This window comes from Diorhabda carinulata, chromosome 8 (assembly GCF_026250575.1).
Source record: "Diorhabda carinulata isolate Delta chromosome 8, icDioCari1.1, whole genome shotgun sequence".
NCBI lineage: Eukaryota > Metazoa > Arthropoda > Insecta > Coleoptera > Chrysomelidae > Diorhabda > Diorhabda carinulata.
Window position 1 is genome coordinate 20151706 of NC_079467.1, and position 22721 is coordinate 20174426.

Here is a 22721-nt window from a genome sequence, read left to right on the forward strand (position 1 = left end):
ATTATTCGAGTTCATACACAAATTTTTTTTAATATTCTGTGTGAGAATCTATAATTCGACGGGAATTGTTACAATATCTACAAATGTTCCTGATTTACGTTACCTTCAATACAAAAAATGACCTTATTCTGAAAAAATTGATTGTTTCGATTGCAATCATCAACTGACGACTTCGGATAGACCTTTACTTAGTAGAATAGAAGGAATTTTTTATTATGTAATATTATCACCACGTATATTTGCATGTGAACACATATATTGATGATGTTAAAAAAGATTACTTCCATTTTGGTCATTTTTAATCCGATTCTTGAACACAACTTTTTGTTCTATTCACACAAACACGTTTAGGAAATAACGGAAATTAAAGAAATTAAAAAAATCCTACTAAAATCACTAAAAATACATAAAAAACTAAACAGTATCAAACATCCTATATATATAGAAGCCAAATTCAGCGCCATCTAGTGACACGTAATTTTCGCCAATAGCGCAGATTACTGCTGTAGAAACACAAAACAATCAAGGTTGATACTATAACAAAAATAAGACTTCTTTGAAAAATTTATCGTTTAACAAACATAAAACAACTTAAATATATTTCTTATAATATTTACATATATAAATATTTGATAATCATAAAAATGTGCATATTTAAACCATGTAAAAAAATATTTTTATTAATTCCTTGAAAATTTATAATGCTATAACCTTTAGGTATAAAATTCCTGCAACATTGTATGAACCGAGTCTATTAGAAATTTCAAGTAACAGTAGATGATTTCATGATTCTCAAACATCGAATATTTCAAGAAAAACTTTGAAATCAACCAACGTCTTGTAATGTTAGTTGCCTATATTTCAATGTATAAATTCATTGGTCGCACTCCGCTCCAGAATGTTGCCTATATGCCAGCGATTGATTCGTTTGGCTTTTACAGTTGCACAACGGTTCGTCAGCTGAATTCAACGTATTTCATTCCGTTTCAAGAATTTTCGAATTTTTATAAATGAATGTATTTTTTTTATATTCCATTGTTTGTTAATGCAGTTTTATTTTTTATTGTATTGATGGCCTTTTGATCTATTTCTAAATACTTTCTCATATCTGCCCCATGTAAACAGCATCAAAATCATTAAAAGATACTTGATATATAATATTACGTTTTTGTTTTTAGATATTTTAAATTTCAATTTAGTAAAATGCTTTGATAATATATTATATCCTTTATGACTTATACTAATATATTTTTATTGAAATAATACGGAGATCTAATACAAGAAAAGGGTAATTATTAGAAATGGTTTAGATACTTAGGAATGAAAATGGTATAGGGATAAGAAACATTTAAGCAATTTGAGAAAACTTTATAGTTCCATTTAATAAATTTGCAACCACAAATAATTCAATTAATGCTGCTAAATATTTTAGAAATGTAACAACTATGAGAAATTTTTTTCTTGAATGAATAAGATTTTTATTTTTATATTTATTATTGTATGATTCAAATTATCTGAAATTTGATGCAAAAGGAAAGCTACTATAGTCACAAAGAAAATTGTATTCAATCAATACACATGCAATTCGAAAAAATGATGAAGGTTAATTGATTATTGGTAAAAAATGATGCCCTCTTAACAGTCCTTGAGGTGGCCTCGATAGTTCAACGTCGTTTAAAACAATCTAACGACACACACAAATTATGCGACTTCGTTGGATGCACGCCCACATACGATCAAACCACATTCGAATAAGTTGGATACGACAAATTCAGAAAGTGGCCAAATTAGAAACAACGGACTAAGTTCTAAATCTTATTGTTGTTGCATTTACGTAATATTTTGAGTTAGCTCCAATTTGTCTAAATTTCTGTCATCAGTAATGTATTTTGTGTTATGGTATAAATAACGAGTAAATATAAGAGAACAAATTCCTGCATTAATATAAGAGTACATAGCCACATGATTTTCAACGCAAACGCAACAAGTGTTTCTCAGTATTTAGTAGATAGTATAAAAAAAACTTAATTGAAGAATCCTACAAAATTTTCAAATTCTTACATTCTAAACATACCTTATTAATTAAATATATATGTCACAGGAAGAGTAGTTTGTCAAGGAGATTTGACTTCTGTTTAGAAAAAGTTAATAATATAGAAATAATAATTTGAGTGTGTAATAATTATGGGAAACTCCAAAAATCAACTGTTCCATCAAAAAAAACACGTAATGTTGTAACTATTTTTAGACGATTATTAAAGTAAATGGTATTAGAAAACTAATACATCCTTTTCATAGACCAAAATAGGATATTGTTATGTTAGGTTAGGTAAGATAACAGACTATTTTCTTCAAAAAAATTCGGTTTCACTTGCTCGACGGTAGGTACAGTCAACGTTCACTAAAAGATTAATAGAAATCGACACTATTAGAATTTACTTTTCCTGTAATATGTATAATGGTTGCTTGAGTGATAAACGTATGAATTTGTATTTAGTTTTATTTTGTACTAATTACAGTTCAGTATAGCTTCAACTAGATAAATCAGAGAAGTATGTTAATTTGACATTTTCAAATCGATATGTCGTCTTCTTTGGTTAATTTCAAATATTGTTAGTGGTAGATTTAACGCAAATAATTATTAAATATGTGACTGTTATCACAACCATAAACAAACAGTGATTGATATTCGACTGTAATAAGATGGTATTCAAAATATACGGATTTATAAAAAAAATCTAGTACATTATACGAAGGTTGCTACTAATGTTTTGAGATCGACAAAAAACAAATATTTATGATTGATTATGGCTTTATCTTTTTTCAAAATATTCTCCATTAAGATAAATACACTTTTGTATGTGTTTTAACCAAATGTCGAAGGACTGATTCCATTCCGATTGAGGTACCTACAAAACACGTGTTTTGAGGTATCAACCGCATCTTCGGGTTTATAAAAACGTTGACCTTGCAATTTATTTTTGATCGGCAGAAATAAGAAGAAATCATTGCGTGCTAAACGATGACTATACAGCGGATGACCCATGACATCGTTCGATGTTTAGACTGTCCAAAAACGATTTTGTTTGAATAAATGCGTGAGAGCTCGCATTGTCATGGTGGAGAATGATTCATCTTCTTCTTCCTTGATTTTTTCAAAAACTTGTGGCAAACATATGTTGCTGAACCATTCCAGTACCTACGTTGCTCTAATGAAATGGTGGCAACATGTCCAGTTATTCTAAAAAAACAGGTGATCATTAGTTAGTACATTAGACGATTTAATAGAAATGGATATCTTGAAAATTTTACTAACCAACATAGATATTAATAAAGGATACTTGTACTTATACAAAAATACAGTTGCTTGATCATCCCACTAACAACGAAGTGAATTCAATAAATATAACGCCTGGTTGTGCACAAATAATAAAAGAACAAACTTATATTCCTAATGGAGGAATAAAAATTCCTGACCGAAAACTTGAAAATTGTGAAATACCAGAATCGTTACCCATAACAAACAATGGCACTGCCTTAACCACAATTTCTAACAGTTCCACAAATTCAATCACTGAACCCATTACTGTAGAAATATTTGATAAACAAATCATTCAACAATTTGAATTGAAACATTTCAAAATTAATACAGAATTGAATACAGGAAAAACTAATAAAGGAATCTAATCTGCGGTAACCGGTATCAGTTAATTACCTAAGATATGCACGAAAATCATCTTATTTATCAATAATATAGATATTCTTTCGAAACATTGTGTAGATTTTTTGAAATAGGACCATCAACGTAAAACGACGGTTTCATTTACGGAGAAGATCCGAGGAAAATCTTATTAAATTCGATATTTATCAGTGAAAATTCTTCGCATATTTTACAACCACAAAAAATCCTCAATGCATAGCAATTTTAAAACTATTCAAGATCCACCTCTGCTAACAGCAACGTGAAGCCAAGGTTGAATAGTTACTTGCCGAGTGACCGCCAGTTGTACTATTATAGACTTTATTCTAGTTTAACATTCAACTCGAATTCCTAAAAAACCGCATATTTGTGATGAAAACAAAAGAATCATCGTTGAAAAAAGTGAAGATTCACTTGAGCGCGATTTCGGTGACGTAACATCAACAAACAGAAGAAATAGATGAAATAACAAACTGCAGAAATAGCTTTCCCCACGCTCTCTTCGACCGAATCTAGTGATCTAAGTCCAGTTGGGCGACTAAACGATCGTAGTTGACTTTGTAAGGTAAAGAAACAAGTGAGTGTGTGTGCGAGTGACTTTGAGGCCCACACGTTTTTGTTGCGTTCAGTTGATTTGCGCGATTTGGGCAAATCGGAATTTTATTCTAAAAGTGAGAGTGATGATATACAGGATATAGTCGGTTTATTCATACTGGATAATTGTTGCTATTCAAAGGGTGAGTTATATGATATGATTATGAATAATTAATATATTCAACCAACATAATTTTGAATATAAAATTTCAAAATAATTCCGTCGAAAATAGTGAGAAGAGGTGTAAAATTATGCGTTCTTCTTGGAAATCCCATGACTCTTCACATATCGAATTTTAAAAATGATGATTATTATTTCTGGCCTTCCACCTCCCATCATAGAAAGGTTAAATTAATCTAATTTTATAGATAGAATATAAATTAATAGATCATTTACTAGAATATCCAAATTGAATCTGCATCAACAATAAAACGATTCTCGGTTCTCAAATTTGTTTTTTATTTTCTTAATTTCGGTAATTTTAGACTTTCGCAGTCCTCTCGTTTTTTGGCTCTAGAAAATCGAAAAATAATTCGATTTCGATGATTTTTTTAAATCTTCGTTTTTACGGCGGATTTACGAAAAAAATTAACGGAATAAAAAAAATAACCGAAGAAATAAGTATAATTTGTCGATGTACATAAATTTTATGTAACATTATTAACGATAAAAGTTGAATTTGTAAAAAATTCAAAAATAAACGTTATTATGTGATTTTTATTTTGTAGATGAACAAAAAAATATATGAATTTCGTTTGATGCTTAGCACAAAAGTTATGAATGATTATATCTCAAGAAGTGCATTTATGACCACATTAGTCGTAAAACCATATAAAATCTTCAAGTGAGACATTTTTTTTTATTTTTTCACATAAATTCGCTGTAAAAACGAAGATTTTTAAAAAAATTCATCGAAATCGGATGATTTTTCGATTTTCAAGAGCGTTTACGATAACATTTAAAGTCAGAAAACAATATGAAATCTTTAATAGAGATAAAAAATAAATAAACAAACATTTTTCAATTTTTTTTCCAAAATCTTCGATTTGAACTGCGTTTGATGCTATGTAAAAAGGTTATGAACGATTATATGCGAAGAAGTGCGTTTATGATCACATTTAAAGTCATAAAACTATATAAAATCTTCAGGTGAGATATTTCCCATATTTATTTCATAAATCCGCCGTAAAAACGAAGATTTTCAAAAAAAATTCGTCAAAATCGGATGATTTTTCGATTTTCTAGAGCCAAAAAACGAGGGGACTGGGAAAATATGAAATTACCATTAAATCAAGTAAATTACAGATACACAAATTTATAGAAATATAAATTTTGTTCCGAAGGCAAGCTTTTGTTATAGATAAATCATATATATGAATAATTTCTAACATTCTCTTTTTAGTGTTTATATTTGATTGTCTCAAGGATTTTTTGTTTATACTGTTCGATTTTTTTATTGTTTTAATGATTGAATCAGGATCTGATCAGCGACTTTGTGAAGATAGCATGAATGTTTAAATATCCATAATTACAACATGTCTTTGTTTGTACAGAGTGTAACGTTAAGAAAATTAATTTTATTATTTTGACCATTTTTTGTTAACTCTCGAAATTTATTATGAAAATTGAATATTTGGCTTATATTTTCATTTTTCTGAACAGCAGAAATGCAGTTATATATTTTGTTGCTTATTATACTTTCCACCAAATTTATCATTTCTAATAATCGTACTAAACTAAAACAATAAAAACTAAAAAAAGTTTTGTAAATTCGTTTTCAGACATGTCTTTGTGTGTTTTCGATTTGATAATTTGATTATCTAATTTTAATTTGAATAATTATAAATTATGAAGATACTAAATTAAGTAGAATGAATTCATATTCATTACGAATTTTTCTACCTTGTATTTAAAATAACCAAATAATGGGATGAAAAGAGTTAGAAACTTTTTACTATCAGTTCGTCGGGTTAAGAAGTGGGGCTTCGAAATTTTTTAAACGTAATATTTCCGAACAATTTTTGGAGAAAATGAAAATTTTGCTACGGATCCAATATTTCTTTCAAAATTATCAAATTAGTAACTTTGCAGGGCCCCTGCGAGACCCCCCATCTACTCGGGGCCCGGGGATTCTATTCTGTCCCCCTTAGACCCTTCCATAATTCAATACTATATATTAGGTTAGGTAATAATGCCACTATAGGAAGCATGAAATTTTAAATTTTTTGTAATTGTTGATGAATTTTAAAGTTGATAGTTGGTAGAGTTTGTGAGTTATTTTGTCTAATAATATCGTGCATAAAGTTCATTGCAATTATTATGATACTGCTTACGTAGGACAAACATCTATTTTTTTAAAAATAAGAAATTGTTAATGTCAAAAATATTTGGTCGAAACATAAAAATTATTTTTGCTAAGTAACCGTTTGTGCCTAAATTGGGAGTTATTACTAACCGTAGAGTTAACGCGTTTATTACTGTTGCTTTTACCAGCTTTTACTTTTATCTATAGTTTATTTTTATTTTAGTTTTAAATAAAGTAAATTGTGTTTAACCGTTGTTCCGTTTTCTTATTCCACTCCGTACTTCACAAGCTTCGTAAGTAACACTAGCAGCAAATTCCCAGGTTACCAATCCATGAGGGCAAGTAAAATCTGGTCAACTGGCTTCAGCGCATTCGTCATTACCATAATGACCTCTGGAGTATTTTATTTTCTTCACTCACACTGCCCGGAGCTTTGGCGTCTATAGAATTTCCGTAAATCTACATATCTCAATTTACAAGTGAACTTTTCGGTATATTTAACAGTCATCTCGAGCAAGTATTAATAAAATGATTGATACAAAATGTAATTTACTATATACATAAGCACCTTGTTTCAAGGTGATGTGTCTTTAAACTAGAAAATTTTCACAGAACTATTTTCATTATTGCTTCTTCATTATATATTATGTATTCAGTTTTTGTCATAATTATCAGCCTTGCCATGCATATTTACTAAACTGAGTGAAAAAACCGAAGTAGAAGCGATCATGAAGAAAATATTGTGAATTGCTTGTTCGCAAATAAAGAACTTTGTAGAACGTATAATTAAAATCAATTTATAACTTCGAATTGTTCAATTAATCTTATACGTTTCGGATTAGACACACTGTGTTTTTTGTAAATAAAATTACCTCTAGAGCATGGGTGGCCAACACGCGGCATGTCTAGTGTCATCTTGTGGTTAGCGGACTTGAATTGCGAGGTATTACGTGTTTTTGTTACAAAAATTTCCCGATTTCACGTATCGAATTTGTATACGGCGTTGGAAAAATGTCACGGAATATAAGAATTTCGATGTGAGCATTTCGATCAACAATATTGAATTACAATTATCTAAATTGTGAAGAGATATTAAATGCTTAAAACGATCGAAGATAATTCTGAGAAATTAGAACCACAAGAGATCTAACTAATTATTGGCTTCAGTAGATAGGACTGGAGAAGCTGCTTTAATGATTGGGACTTAACTAGCAACTAAGTAAGAGAAATGGACCGAAACATTACATCATCTTGCAAATCTCATCAAAGTATGAACATTGCTTTGTGCTTTTACTTGATACCACTTAAAATAGGACACCACTATCTTTTTTATTTGTGTTTTTTTTTGTATTTGCGTTAGACAAGTATATAAAATGTATTAATGTATTCTGGTGCGGAAGACTACTTCAAAAATGTAACCCAACCGCCGAAAAGGTAGACCACTCTTTTCTGAAGTACAAATACGTTGAATTCTTAGAAATAATTTATTAGTAGTTTTTTCTATAATCTAATTGAAAGAGAAAGTGCGTATTAGCGTATTAGTTAGGTATGTAAACATCAAGATCATGTTTCGTAACTTTATTACGTATGTAACGATGCGAATGCACTTATTGAGAAAGTTTGATTTTACGTACTGATATAATTAATATTTTTAATAAGTTACGCGACTGAAAGCTGTATTCGTAACGATATCATATTTTGAAAAACCACTTTCGAATTGATATTCATTACTTCTTATATTTCTAAAAATAATAGTCAACACTTTGAGGTTAATGATGAAAAATTATTGATTTTACATATTTAGTAGTAGTAACATGATATTCATGTTATAGGTAATGTGGGTGATTCCGTTCTAACTGTGATTTTTTGTATTCAAAATTTCAAGATTTTAAAATTTAACTTTTCTAACTTTTTTATGCATATTATTCATCTATTTTACTGTAAAAATAAAACTGTAAGAGGAATTTACTACAACTTCAAAGTATCACGAGCAAGACAAAAATGTCGGATTTTGAGTTCCACGGTACTGACTCATTTATCCACGGTACTGACATGGTAACTTAAGATATTAAACAACAAGTGCATCAATTTTCCTCAGTTTGATCATAAACATTAGAATTTATAAGGTAATTAGTTTAAATCATTTGTTACGACAAAAAAAATTAATAATTTATCGGTAAATTCTAGGAATGGACATGACACGGTACTGACATGGTAACTTAAGATATTAAACAACAAGTGCATCAATTTTCCTCAGTTTGATCATAAACATTAGAATTTATAAGGTAATTAGTTTAAATCATTTGTTACGACAAAAAAAATTAATAATTTATCGGTAAATTCTAGGAATGGACATGACACGGTACTGACATTCAAGTGATGTAGTATAAGTTTTCTTTAAGTGGCAAGTTATATTGTATAAAAATAATGTTTAAATATCTTAAGAATTATTCAATTAACACAAAATTTTTATTAATTGATTATTAATTAATGACTAGTACAAAAAAACAATACAGGACATTGAATATCACAGTTAGAACGGAATCACCCATGTATCGAATTACGCAAATGGTCAATTTATAGTGTTATAAAAACCCAAAACAATCACCGAAGTGTTCTCATTTCAATATATATATTCCATGGTGTTTTATCGTGAAATCATTAAAAAATATTTTACCCTCACCCTTTAACAGAAGGCTACATTTCGTATTAAATAGCATAATAAAACATATCACTGATTATATATTGTTATTATTCTGTTTACCTTGTACCAGCCCACTTTGGAATTCTATTACAGGTACCATGACGTAATTTTTGATGTATGGTATTCATGAGTCAGTGATTTTCTCAGCTGGGACATCCCAAATTATCCGATTCTTATATGTTGCAAAACATATCCAATCTTCAATCGAATTATTATTTATTTTACTACAATAATAATGCAGACCTGTTATTTTGTCGTCATACGTGGTAGCGATGGTATTTTAAGCGATATCCCTTCTATCTATGCGAGTCGCAGAAACTATATAGTTGATATACATTTACTACTTATACTACTATATATACATAAGCGTTTTCGTTGTGGGATTGTGGGAAAATTTAACATCAAAATGTACTAACTCTAATATATTTCCGAACTATCGAATACTATGTAACAATAATAAAAATTTACTTACATTAATTAGTTAAGAATTTCGGCGTTTTAAATTTCGTTGTTTCTTTTACAAAACGTTAATTCATCGATTTAAAAACTCAATAATCAAATTGACGCTTGATTTTAATTAAATTTAATGTTTCTTGAGAGAAACAACGAAATTGAAAACGTTATGAGTAATTTTTTACTATCGTTACACTTTTATACATATTTTGATACTGTACTTGACCATAATTTCAGTACCATACTATGAATATATAAGTATTCGAAAGCTGGAAATATATTAAAGTTAGAACACCCTATTCCCCCAACACACCACAAGCTAGTGCTTCTAATGCTCTGAACCAAACTGAGGTTGCCCACTGGTTTTTATCCACGGTGACTGAGGGAGTAAATAGATGACGTGAAAATAATGCGGTGATATAAAAAATTTTCTTATTTGACGTTTCTGAGCTACAGGCATTTAAATTCGCGAAAACAGAACTTGAACAGTCAAACCATCGAATTGATTAGTCCTTATTTGGCATCCAATGATTTCTCCTTATTCCCAGATCAAACATAAATTACGAGGTCGACGTTTTTCTACAAGTGAATAAGTGGGTGATGTGTCGGAATGAAAAAATCCTTCGACAATTGGTTTAAACACTTACAAAAGTGTATTGATTTTAATGGAAAATATTTTGAAAAATAATTGAGCCCTATAATTATAAATACTTGTTTTTATTTTTCTATCTCAAATCTTAAGTAGCAAAAGTAAGAATTAAATGAAGTCTGTTTAGAATAATTCAAATATTCGTTGTAATAATTTTTAATGTGTAAATCTATTCATTTATTATTTTGTGTGAAAGAAATCTTTTGCTTTTTGTTTACCCTGTACCAATATGATTCAATTTCTGGTTTTCAAATCAGATAAGCAGTTTTGAAAAAAACCGTTTTTGACTTCATCAATCCAAGATCATTAACCTCATAATAAAAAATTGACCCGTTTTTTCATCTCACTGTTTATTTAGCAATTAAATAATTAATGTCTTGCTTCATTGGATCACCCGTATATTGGAGGAATGTCGAATACGTCACTATTATATTCAATCAATAGTAATATTATTTCTCTTGTATGTATTGCTATCTGTGGGAACCTGGTCTTTTTATTCGGTGGTGAAGTTAATCGGGATGAACTTGAACGTGTTATGGATGAAGAATCTACTCAATCACCGTTAAATTGCATTCGTTGCTTATAAATAATTACATTTGATTCTTAAAACTAGTTTTTCAATAGATTCAATAATTGCATGGGATAGTATCAAATTGGGACTATTATTTTATCCTTTATTTAGATAGTAATTAAGAATTTATATATTTTTTTATAATTATTTACGTAGCATATAACACCATCACACCAAAATAAGAAATAATTGGATTCAGTAGCAATCCAATTATCATCGGGCTTAAATTATTCTTCTTCTTTTAATGCTTATCCATTAATGGATGTTCGCGACCACATTTTTCATGGTATGGATCAATGTCTGAATATCTTGTATACCCGTCCACTGCCTCACGTTCCGCAACCATGACATCCTCTTCCGTCCCAATCCTCTTACCTTCAATCTTGCCCTCGACTATCAGCTGAAGGAATTGATATTTATGGCCTCGCATTATATGGCCAAGGTATGCAATCTTTAGTTTCTTCACGATGCTAAAGAGTTCACGGTCTTTATTGATACGCCTGAGAATATCCTCATTCCTCACTTTGGCAGTCCATGGTATCTTCAGGATTCTACGATATACCCACATTTCCAATGCCTATAATTTGTTGATGTTTTTTACCTTAAGGGTCCAACCCTCCATCCCGTAAAGAAGCACTGACCAAACGTAGCCCCGCACAAGTCTCAGTCTAAGATCAAGATCAAAGTCGATACATGTAAATACATTTTTAAATTTTTTGAATGTACTTCGAGCTTGTTCAATTCGGCATTTTATTTCACCGATCGACGACCATTCCTCATAGAGCCATGTTCCTAGATATCTAAATTTTTCTACCCGTTCTATAGGGCTTAAATTGTATACATAAAAATATCATGTCAAATACCATTTCTACCTTAGATAAAACAATAAAGTATCGAAACTATCAATAATATAATGAACCATAACTAGAAACTAGTCAAAGGCAGATTTTAAGATGACGATCTGGTGATATTCTCCAAGGTTAAGAACGTCCATTCGATTCAGAAACACGCCCAAGAAACTGGTATATACTCCGGAACTACAATTTTTAGTTGAGAAGACTGAATGCATTTTATTTTTTAGAAAACACAATCCTAAACCCCCAGAACAAGAAACAAAACAAAAGCTTAAACTATGTCGATAACATGAGATCTCTTTATTTTTGACAAAAAAAACTCAACTGTTAACACATACTACATGTCAATTATGTCAAAGCGGTATAAATGTTACGAAAAAAATCACAAGCAAATCTTGGATATCTAGAATCTATTGAAAACAAAACACTTAAAATAACAATAGAATCAATCCGTTCTATCCCAATAAAAAACATGCAATTCCGAAGATAATACCTTGTCACTTTATCAGCATAAACCAGCAAAATCCAGTTCACTACTACATTCGACAAACACTAAAACATATACGATATTCTGTGTAAAAACCAGGCAAACTCCAAATCGAACGCCTACACCTTCTGTTTAACAAAATTCAAATTCTTCTTCCTTCTTTGTCGATCAATATCCTTCCCACCTATACTTCATTGTGCAAGTTGAATAAATTAGTAGCTCCCAATATCCTAATTAGGAAAGAATTTACCTTTAAGCTTGATGAGTTTCTAGAATTTTACTTCTTAGAGAACATTCTGCAAGCAATCACTCACATAAAAACAATAAATTATCAAAAATCCCTCATAATAATAGATTATCTTAACTCAATCCATATAATAAGTTGAATGAGTAATTATGTGGAAAGACTTTGGGTTCCTTCTCATACTGGTCTACTCCGAAACGAAGAAGCTGACCACAACGCTCGACACGCAGTGATTAGTGAAATCGCGAGTGTAGTGCAAACGGCAGTGTACAACTACATTAAATAGCTACTTAAATCAAAAGTACTGAAAATCGAAATCGAAGCTACGAGAAGTGAAACACTGGTTGCAGTCAAACAGCGAAAGATCACTTCAAGTTTAATTAACTAGGTTACGAATAGACCACCACACTATGCTTACTTACTTAAAGTGAACTCTCAAAATGTAAACTATGCAAGAAAAACTAACCAAAACCTGAATACCCAAAAATTCAATTCAAATAAAGATCTTTTCCGGTTGTTACTTCATATTTTCCAATTCAAAATATTCGGAAAACGGTACACAGTATCGAGTTTAGTCAAGAGTATCATTTGGATGTAAAATTAAATGTGGTTCAAGTTAAGTTTTCTTCTTCAACGTCTTTTATCTTGAGTACGGATGGCGATACGAAAATTTTTTACTGAGCAAACCCCAAACATTATTCAGTTTTCTATCTAACCTAGAGACGAAATCACCCTGTATAATTCTTGTCACTAATTATCCCAGTGTTAGGTTCAACCTGTATTCCAAAATTGAAAAAACATCATGAGAAATGTCATTTTAAATTTCTTGATATAGATGAATTCAATAATTTGTCATTTTGACATTATGAATATCTACGTCTTTGGTCGGCCGGAATCGGTTTTAGGGCGATGTTTATTTTAACCCCTTTTTCCAAACTGTTTTAGTTAAATATGTATATTTTAAAACCGAATTTAAAAAATACAATTAGAGAAACCAAAGCCATAGGATTTATCCACGAAAATATAATGCTGACTTTTATTTTCTCTACTCGTATGGTATGAAAAAGTAAATTTGCATTGTAATTTATTCAATATTAATTCATTATTATGGCTCCAATATTAATAGATGTGTTTATTTCTGGATATGGAAACCAGAAGTATAATGTACACCTGGAGATGTTAATCATAACTTCAACGTTATTTCAATTGCACAAATAAATTGAGAGCATGATTACTCTCTGCTCTAAGGAAAGAGGCAAAAAACGAGAAGAAACCTTTTTACTCTACTTAAATATGTTCAATTACAGTTAGCGAGAAGTAAATACCAAGTGTAAACAATGTTCGTAAAGAACACACGTGAGAATTATTTTTTCTCGTTTCTTTATTCTTGAAAAGGCTAGGGCCGTTATTAGCCCACTAGTACTTGTTAGCACTTAATTTTAAATCCGATTTGAATCATAGACATTTAATTAGTATTTTAGTAATTTTATGTATATATTTATATATAAATTTCTTATTTCTTAGACCTTTTGATATGTTTATGTTTATAAATGTTCTTGATTTTAGGTCTCTTCTGTTTCAAAATTAGTTTTTTTAATAGTTTTTAAAAGGTAGATAAAAATGGACGTTTCGACTTTTCTTTAAGTCTACTTCAAAATTGAAAAAAAAGTCGAAACTTCCATTTTCATCTATCTTCTAATAATTATTTATAAAACTTATTTTGAAACAGAAGAGACCTAAAATCAAGAACATATAGAAGAAATGTCGTTCCAAATACGATGTTCGAAATTAGTAAATATACTTTTATCTCGTTAGGTATATATCAGAGCCAACAATTTATGATCAGAAATTATATATAATAGCTAAGAATCAACAATTTTACATATATGTAGCTGGTACTGGTACTGCAGTTTCAGAAACCGTTCTTTTGGCAATTTGATGTCTTCTTGAAGCTTCTCGTGTAAATATTTCATGCTGAAACCCACCCTTTTCATAGAGGCATATATCGATATTTCCAAGTATCCTAAACTTCGAGGATTTTTAAATAGAAGAATAAATCATAGTTAGTTTGAGATTGGTGCTGAAAAAATTTACTATGTTTGTAGTTGAACCTTGCACATAAAGTGTTTTACAAGTAAATAAGAAGATAAGTTATTACTACTCAAGAGTGGTGTGTTGTCTCCCTCAAGATCAATCGACACCTATTTGGTAATTGTTCTTACGAACTTCAAAATAGTGTCAAAACCCCAATATAGGGATGATAAAAGTTAATTCTTATTATATGACTACTCCATCTCCCTTCCTACCGTGTGAAGAACATCATAATATTGTTTAGGCTTTCAAAATAAATAAGAAGAAAACAATATTGTAAAAAGACAAATTACCATAAACATATTTTTGGCTTGGTCAAATTATTCAGACTTAAGTTCATGGAAGTTGTTAGTTACAATGAATTATCGTTTGGATCTGTAATTTATCTATTTTTATGTTAATTCGTTCGATCTATGGATATTCTGATAATCTTTGTAGATTATCGAGTAATGGTGTTATTCATTTATTCCTTGGTCTTCTTCTTTTTCCTATATGCTTTGATTTATTGCCTCTCTCACAGTTCAACAATTCTTCTTCTATAAAATATACGTCTAAGTATATTAGAAACCTCATTCGTCAAGATTTCTTTTTATTCGTGTTCCGTAACTCAGCTCCGAAGATTCACAGGCTTCATCACTGTTTGGTATATTGTGTTTTTTTGAATTCTTTATTCCATCGTATGATATTTGATTTGTCTTTCCAATGGTATATTTGTGGCAAGAAAACTTTTGTTCATTACCAATTTTCTTCAATAATTATCTCATGATTTCTCCTCCGGTCCTCGCTAATATTCATGGTCATTATTTTTTGTCTTTTTGTCAGGTAAATTATTTTGTTTTGCATTTCTGATTTGTACATCCTATTATATCGTCGGTTTTCTTGAAATCTATGAAAACTGCTTGGAATGCTAGATCATATTTCTAACGATTCGTTGAGCTATCTTTCAATTAAAGAAGTATAACGTATCTTCTATTATGAACATAATTTGTAATTATTTTTACAATATTCTGATTCATTGTAAACACTGGTTCGATGGTTCATCTTTATCTTAAAGAAATATTCATGATTTGGAATCATTTTCATAAAATTTTTAACAAAATCATTACAATATGTTGATCATAACACGATTCTGTAATATATTCAAAATTGTAGACTCCAGACCTGTATTGTGGAATTTGAAATAAACGTTTGCCTTTAACGGAATGCGTACAATTGAAACTTTAATTTATCTAATATTTTTTATTCGCGGAATGATGAGAAAAATACCAGATAATGAATATGGCTGATCCTTTTTCTTCACTTTCAGAAGAATAAACACTGTTTCTGCTGCTTTTCAGGGGTTTATGTAGCAGCAATATCCTAGTAACCACACTTATATGTCAGTAACAAACAATACTAAAATGTGTAGATAATTCTTTGATTAGCAACGAGTCAGGAGCTAACTCAGGCGATGTAGACGAAGAAGCTAATAATCCAGAAAAGATGCAATTATGCATTACACAATATATTGTTAATTAACTTGTAATCGATGACTGAAAAACATTTCAATAAAGATCTTTTTGATAATAATTTGTATGACCATAGTATATTCTGATATTTCTTAAAATTGAGCATCAGTATCAATATTCTTGTTTACAAAAAGGTACAGATCCGATAAAATCTTTAATAGGATTGCCATTTTCTTGCAACTGATGAATCAACTTTGACTCTCTCCATGAAACCAGTTGTGACAAAGAAGTAAGTTATAAATTAAACTACATATTTTAACGGATCAAAAAATCTTGATTGAACGTAACTTACCTCAACATAAATGTGGACACAATAATATACAGATATGGTATTTTCATTTTTAAAGCATCTTTGTAAAAAAGCTGATCATAATTCTACAAACCCTCCAAACTTTTTCATACGTTAAAATTAAATTAGTGTGAAATTTTTTCTTCCAGGAGTTTCTCAAAAAGCCAGTTTTTGTCTACTCTTAAAAAACAGATTCATTGGAACAGGATCCAATTTTTGCGTGAAAATTCTTTGATATCTTCCCAATTTGAGCGTGTTTCCATTTTTGTTAAATTCTATTCCAAGATATCCTAAATATCATCTATACAATATTGAGAACCGCGATTTGAGATGAAAAAAGTAAAATGATTTGTCATGACTTAAAGTAATTAGGATTTTATCCATAAAACGAAATACTAACAATAATAGAATAGGAGCAGAAACCGATAATTGATTTAAATTATGATATGATAGTATTTGAATGTGTTCTATTTTTGTGTTTTGTGGAAATTTATTTGTAATGTTAATTTATTACTGAACATTGTTAATATAATAAAAACAATAATCTAAATATTTAATGAAAAAATCAAACTATAATATTAACAAGACGTCAAGGTTTACAAAATTCTGTAAGTTTTATTAACGATAACTAAAACGTCCTCGTTTGGTTATATTAGAATAGGTATATAGCAGACTGAACGTTATAATTATTTTTTATTTACTCGCTGAAACTGAAGGTAAACTAAAACTCATTAACTTGATCCTCCTATTTATTTATTTATTTAAACCTTTCTTTCATTTACAAAACTCCACACTTCAAAATCATTACAGCTAATTTCGTAACCTCCCTTAAAAGTAAAGAAAAATAATTTATTTTCAATAGGGTCAACCTAATCTGAACCTACTGGGGATCTTTTCATAAGAAATGTTCTTTATTTTATTAAGTTGATCCTGAGAGACTCCTTGCATGGAAATGACCAGGAAAACCTGAGAAAAAGTTAACTCCTTATTTGGACGTGATCATGGAAACCTCATAAAAAATATTCTTTTATCCGGTAAAGTGAGAAAAATTAATTTTATATAGGGTTATCCTGATATGATTCTAGAGTAAACCTCGTCAGGATAACCTGATAAGAAATATTTTTCTTTTGAATAAGGTGATCCTGAGAGGTTCCTTATATGAGCATGATCAGAGAAATCTGTTGGAAAATTAATTTATTTCAAATAGAGTTATGCTGATTTGCTCCAGGCGGGGACCTGGTCAGGTTTTCCCTAATAAGGTTAACCTGAGAGTCATTATGATGTTTCAAGGAAATGGAGAAGAAATTCTAGTCTGGTTGATTTCGCCGAATCTTTGCAGATGCAGGAGATAATGTCTAAACTGTAAATAATTCCAGTGGTTGGAAATGAGTTAACAAAAAAGGAAGATTTACGTTCACCATAGATCTAAAACATTTATACAAATTCATATTTATAACAGCATCCCAAAAGATATCTATAAAGATTAAAAAAATGTCTCAAAAATAATTTTTAAAATTTTGAATAAAAAGGAATATCTACGTTTAAATAATTCATGGAAATTGTTAATTTGAAATTAAATTATACTTTAACAGAATGTATCTTCTCTAACTTTTTTATGTGGGACGTAGAAAAACTATGCTGTTCAACTCGAGTTGAATGTTCTTGTCAACTTGGAAGATTGAACTTCATTCTTAAGCGTTAAGGTCATAATATCTACACCAGTTGCACTATGTTGAATATACAAAATAGTTTTAATGTAATATTTACATTATCAGGCAAGAAATTGTTTAATATGTACGATATTTACGTGGGAGGATAAGGATCTCTATCACAATATTAAACTTGATTTCACTATAAAAATTACTCGAATCACGTAGTGTTCTTCAAGGAGTACGGATACTGAATTAGAAAGTAAGTACCACGATACAGAAAAATGATTTTTATTGTTGAAACTGAAATTGGATTCCTATTGTTGTTACACTGTCTATAACGAAATACATTAATTTGAAAGTGGTTATTAAATGAGGGTTTAATTAGATAAAACATAAATATTGAAGAATTAATTGTATTCGTGTTTATTTCAAAGCAATACAATTATTTATAATACAAGACTTTCGTGCCTGAAAAGCAATTAATTATTTTTCATTTCATATATTTATAAAAAAACTTTAAAAATTTCTAGGAAATAATGACACAGTCTTACTTGAAATTTCAAACTTCTCCACTGTCGCAATTGGATTTAATTATTGATATCTTCAATTTGGAGATTATTCGTCGTAGAAAACGATGTTCGGTTTTGTCTTCCGAAAATATCAATTGCAACTTACACTTGGTACCACCGAGTAAATTCTCACAAAATATCTTTATGGCTAAAAGATGTAGTTTTCTCTGGAGTTTTCACCAGTATTTATTATAACTGGTTCAATATTTTCATTCACCTAATTTCTTTTTCGAGTAAAACAAATTTCAATTATTTTTTCGTTGTGTCTAACACAATTATCACAAACATTTAAATCCCAAATGTTTCAATAAGACCGATAAAGTGGTAATTCCAATTGAAAGAATTTCCTTTTTCATCAGTTCGTCATTTATGATTTTGCCAGTAACATGTTTCCCTAACATAAAAAGTTTAAAAAACTATTTAGTCTCTATAGCTGAATACACAGGACTCAGAACCTCACATTAAATTACCAGTTTTATAAGAATTTCAGATATTACACTATAAGCAACAGTTTAAAAATCACACTTTGTAGCTTATTTTAATCTAAAGGTTAAGTACATGGGACTGTATTCTATTATTGTTTCACATGTTTCACAAATTGAGCTGATTTATAGCCATTTGTGGGAAATAACCGTTGGTTCATATACCGTTACAAGCAAAAACAGGCACTTGTTTGACTCAATTTTGAAAATTCTACAAAGATTTACAAATTGTACAAAATACTGTTTGTACTAAGATCTTCCTGTCTTACGGCATTTTAGGAATTAAAAAATTTAACGAAGTAAAATTGAACAAAAAGTCAAATTAGTCCTTGATTTTAACTTTACATATTCAATCCAAAAATAAAAATCTAAAAACTAAACAAAGCTCACTTTAAATTCGCTAAAAACAAGACAGTAAACAAAGCCTACGTCCAATTCAACTTTTAGTACGGTTAGTTAGTTACGTCAATTATATCGTTGTCTCACTTTAAAGAAACTATTACGTATGTCTTGTAGTTGGAATTGTGAGGGAGACAATCGATGATATGTTGTTATACTGAAAAAAGAAGATAGTATGTACGTAGAAAATATGCGTTCGATAAATCGTAGATTGTGTAACGCGATGGAATACCTTCACCGTTTCTGCGTTAGATCACCTCGTTTTGTCTATTTCCAGACATTCAGCTACGGTTTCGTCAGACCCTTTTTTCATTAGTAGATTATATTATGAACGTTATCATTTAATTCTTCCACATTACCCACAAAGTAAAATCGATAAATGATTTCTTCCGGTTGTTAAACTAGTGCTACTAATTTTAATGAATATAATAACATTTTCTGTTCAATCCAATTATGAAACGATAATAAGTAGTCTATATATGTTATAAAAGACGACTATTGCTTTTTGAAATTAGAGTTTGCCGCAACATTTTCTCTTTTTATTCATATTCACTTTAAACTTAATGTCACATTGTTCCACCAACAGCACAAGTGAAGCAACGAAATTTTCTTGACATTAGTTAGATAAACACTTTTTTATATCGGCTGCATAAAGTTGGGAATAATGAAAAGCATTCATATTTTGGTTGGACAGACCCCTAAGCATGTTTCAAAACCAACATATTTCACGCGGAAGCATTTACCGTACTATAGTCGAATGTGAAAACGAAATAGAATGTTTGAATCCCCCAAAAAATTAACGCCTGAATATCATACTTCAAAGAGTACCGTATAGCGGAAATTAGGTGGAAATGACAGAAAACGATTTTATACAAACAATATAAAAGAGTGCTCTAACAATCTAGGATATAAAGAAAATGCAAAATTCGCGAGTTCTGGTTTGGTGTGCAATTTCGGCAAGAGGAATGTCCAGACCTTATGTGGGTCGAGTAACGGCGGAAGCTGTTGATTCTGCATTACCAAATTGTTATGTACGTTAACATAATGTTGGAGACGATATGATATTTTGGCTGCCTTTTTGCAAGGGCAACTCAAAATTGGCTACATCAAAATAGCATACCTTTTGTACCAAAATAATTTATCTGAGATCCGTCCAATTGAAGATTTTTGGGCAGGGTGGCAACCTGAAAATGATGATCAATTTCGACGTAGTCGTCAAAGACCTCACGAAAGACGACCTCAGAAAATTACGCCTAGTTGAGTAGCACAAGCAGTTCCATTCAGTTTAAGTTATTAACTTTGTTAGTTATGAATCCGTTAAGCACGGAAATAAGAAAGATACTTATCACAAAAATATATGGTTGAATATTTTGTGCCAAAACTATTGAGACATATGTTATCAGGGCCGGATTAAGATTTATAAGGAATTCGAAAACCCGGAAAAATTCACAAAATAATATTAATACGTTAGATTTGTGGTATCAACACATCAAAAAATACAGAATGATTTCCAAATGATGGGGCTCTCTTGGACCTGGGGCCCGGGGCTATAGCCCCCCCAAGCCCCTAGCTTAATCCGGCCCTTTATGTTATTGTAGTAAGCTATAGTATTGTATTTAAATTTTTTCTATTATAATTGCAACAATAGCAAATTCTTATATCAAACAACCAGTTGGACTGCTCCGATTTATTATTTATTTAGTTATAGATAAAATCAAGTTATTTCTTCTGTACGCTAGTTCAATTACATTCATAACCTTTAATTTGTCTTCTACGGCTTATAAGTATTTTTTTTTCTTTTTCTCATTTACTAAGTTTCATTTTTCCCATTTCATGATTATAATTATGAAACTATTGATAATAATAATCTGCGTTAGATCAAAACTCATTATACAAGACAATTACATGAACCATTACTATAACAATGAAGTTAAGGTATCTACTTCAATGGTTATTTAATTGAAAGCATACATTGAAATCTAAGAGTATGTATTCAGTCAATTAGAAATGATGACTATCGTGCATCCATCTTGTCGAATAATGAAGTTGATGTAGATATCAATTTTAGTATTAATTATTTTGATGATCTCAAAAGTACTTATATGAGAACTGTCAATCAATTATTAAGAAAAAACGGATCTGTATCTATTTAATTTCAAGCTTTACATATACTGAGTGTTTAATATATGAAGAAGGTTAAAGTAATTTTTTGATAATACATAAGCTACCTTTTATGAGTAAACATTCAAAAATTGAAATAGAACCATGGTTCAATCACATCCTTTATAGCCAATTCGAGTTCCCGCTTCAGCGCCATCTCTTGGAAACAACAGATTCCTTTCTGCTTCTGATGGCGTATTACAATAAAATGTTTCGTCGAGGTATTTTTCAAAACAATTCAATGAAGTTGTATCAACCAAAACGGTAACGATCGTTTTGAATAAGGGTAATAAACAGAGTGAAAGGTAGAGATATGTAGGTATGCCGGTTTTATCTGATACGATCCGGGAGGATTGGGTTAATTGCAAGCAGTTAGAAAAGTAGGAAGGTTATAAAAAGACAATATGGATTTCCACGGGTCAGGTCCAGGTGTCAGTGGCGAAAGAATATTGTCGATCGTATGATGAAAATGGTCGTGAACGAAGGGTTACATGTTTAATATATTTTTAAAGGCGTCAGTCGCTGTAGGCATGGAGTGCTCGCCACAAATATTTTGAACATATCCTAAGAACAGACCTCCATTGCCGGGTAAAGTGAAATAGAAAGTTACTACCTATATCTACTATTAGTTTCTGAATAGTATTGTTGCTTGAAGGAATTTTCTATGTACTCCTCTATGGTTAGTAAAATAAAATAGTTTTGTTTGTGTTTAAACGGATTTCTATTCTGTAGTATTTTGATAAAGGCCGAAGAAGGACGAAACGTCAGTTTCTACATATTATTTTCATAGAAAAAATACCAAAAATCAAGAAAAATCATCACGAAAAACATGGAAATAGATCTAAGAAGTGAAAAGTTATTTTACGAAGTAGATATTTGCAATGGTTTTTAACGGTATACCTTTCAATTAACCTTTTGTTTTTCAACTTTTTCAACAATTAAAAAGAATCATACGACGTAGATAAATGAACAGTGCTGCGTTGTCCTTTCTACACACCGTACACATTGT

The 22721-nt window shown here is 30.2% G+C and overlaps 1 protein-coding gene across 1 annotated transcript in view; it reads left to right on the forward strand.

Annotated features, from left to right (window-relative positions):
• The first annotated feature begins 3972 nt into the window (after nt 1-3972).
• The window catches only part of LOC130897354 (uncharacterized), a 47723-nt gene continuing 28974 nt past the window's right edge, over nt 3973-22721 (forward strand). The window contains exon 1 of the mRNA XM_057806171.1: nt 3973-4437. The gene's annotated coding sequence lies outside the window, so the exon portion shown is untranslated. The remainder of the gene's footprint in view (nt 4438-22721) is intronic.